Source organism: Gossypium arboreum, unplaced genomic scaffold (genome assembly GCF_025698485.1).
Source record: "Gossypium arboreum isolate Shixiya-1 unplaced genomic scaffold, ASM2569848v2 Contig00250, whole genome shotgun sequence".
In the NCBI taxonomy this organism is placed as follows: domain Eukaryota; kingdom Viridiplantae; phylum Streptophyta; class Magnoliopsida; order Malvales; family Malvaceae; genus Gossypium; species Gossypium arboreum.
In genome coordinates, this window is record NW_026440366.1 from 40,241 (window position 1) to 42,412 (window position 2,172).

The 2,172-nt window shown below is 35.8% G+C and overlaps 1 non-coding gene across 1 annotated transcript; it reads left to right on the plus strand.

The window, feature by feature from the left end:
• Window positions 1-1,094: 1,094 nt before the first annotated feature.
• On the plus strand, window positions 1,095-1,200 carry LOC128288672 (small nucleolar RNA R71). Its single transcript, XR_008278781.1, has one exon. It is a non-coding gene; the product is annotated as a small nucleolar RNA R71 (small nucleolar RNA).
• The last annotated feature ends 972 nt before the right edge of the window (window positions 1,201-2,172 follow it).

A 2,172-nucleotide genomic window follows, 5' to 3' on the forward strand; every position in this document is an offset into this window, starting at 1 on the left:
GTTGATATGAAGTTGCTTGAGTACATCTAGGAACTTCTTGAACGGACCTCCTGCTTCCTTCAAAGTCTTTGAGGTAAGGTGGTGGAGGATTCTTTACTCGAACTAGTCGATTCATTTTTTGTGGCAATTTTGCATCTAACGAAGTTGTTAGTTTATCGAATTAATTGGTTTAGAAGTTACCTTACCAGATTTGTAGATTTTGGTTCCATTGGAGCTGGAATTTCAACACTCGGTTGAACTTCCACTGAGTCTTAAGCATCAATTGGCTCTTCTTCAATGTTGACAGTGTTAGGCTCTAATGTTTTTTCGCTCCTTAATGTCAATGCTTTACAATGGTCCTGCCTAGGATTTCTCAAATTCTTCGTATCACTAGGCAAAGCATCTTGTGGACGGTTTCTAAGTTTATTTACAAGCTAGCCCATTTGGTTTTCCAAGTTTTTCAATGTGGATGCTTGGCTTTGGATTAAGGCATCATTTTTGGCTATGTATGCCTTTAACAAGTTTTCTAAACTATTGGAAGGTTTAGCTTGAGTTGGTTTTTGAACTTGTTGAGTAAAAACAGTGGCTAGGTCGGTTTATGTTGGGCATAAGTATTCGGGTCTAGTCCCTTAGTTACTCCAGAGAAATTTGGGTGGTTTCGCCAAGATGGGTTGTAGAAATTGGATTGCAGTCCTTACCTTCCTCAGTTTTGGTTCTGGTTACCCATGTAATACCCGGATTTTGGGTTTGATGGGAATTCTTCAAACAAATGTCCTTCCCCACAATAAACATAGGTTATGTTTTCAAATTGATTGGGTGGTTGAGCTGCAAAACTATTAAAACTATTAGTTGTAAAATTTTTAAGCATCGATGATATTGAGGATACCTGGGATGCAAGTTAAGTGAGTGGATCCACTTCATGTATTCCAACGACTCATCTTCTTGCCACTACTCGATTGGTTGGTCATTGTTAATTGTTACTAGCAATCCTCTCAATGATTTTATAAGCCTTGTTATAAAAATTAGAAATTGACACCATTAGTAGAAGCATCCGCTACCATCCTCGTGTGAGCATTGAGACCGTTATAAAATGTCTCAAGTTGATGCAATGAGGGATTCCGTGATGAGGGCACTTTCACAATAATTCTTTATCCTTTCCCATGCCTCATACAAGGACTCGTCATCCATTTTTTGAAAAGTAGTGATCTTATTCCTCAACTTAGCATTCTTGCTAGGCGGGAAATACTTCATGAGGAATATTTTTGCTAACTCTTGCCATGTGGAAATGGAATTTGGTGGCAATGAGTTCAACTAGGCTCGAGCTCTATCCCTTAATGAATATAGGAACAACTTTATTCATAGTGCATCTTTGGGTACTCCGGCTAGCTTGAAAGAATCGCTCACTTCCATAACAGTTAAGTGAAGGTGAGGATCTTTGGTAGGCATTCCACTAAATTATTCCATGTTGAAGCATCTGGAACATGGTGGCTTCACTCAAATTGTTGTGCCTCAATTTGGTCTCCTAATACCTGATTAAGATCATGAAATACTAACGGCATCTTGTCGAGGTCTATCCTATCATCAGCAATAAGGATAGGATTTTGAGTAGGGTTTGCTCTGTTTCCTTGATTGATTTTAGTAGTTCATCTCTTGGTCCTTTTTGATGCTTGTCTTCTTCTTTGTCAAAAGTTCTTTCAATCTCAAGGTCTATGGGATAAATCGATGATCCAATCAATATTTATAAACACGAAACAACACGAAAAAATTAACTAAGTTCAAATTTATCGAAAAATAAACTAAAATGCAAAATTAACAAATTCACAAATAATGACTTTTAAAATAGCCTTGCAGACCTTAAAAACTTTGAACGATGGAAATGTGCAAGTGTACACAATCACAACAAGTAATAAAGTGATAAGAAAATATCAAGTTATCGTACCCAGGACGTGAAAGGAAAATTAATGAAATTCAAACACTTTGGTGATTAAAAAATAATAATTTGATTTTGAGGAAGTGGTTAAAAACTAAATTTAACTAAGTAAAATAAAATAAAAGTTCAATGCCGATTTCAAAAGATGATTTTACTCAAGATGATATAGTTGTGTTAGATTAATTACATTTCTTAACTTAGAATTACTAAGCTCTTGTTCATGTTATTACGAATAAATTTATGACAACTTGGTAATTTGCTAA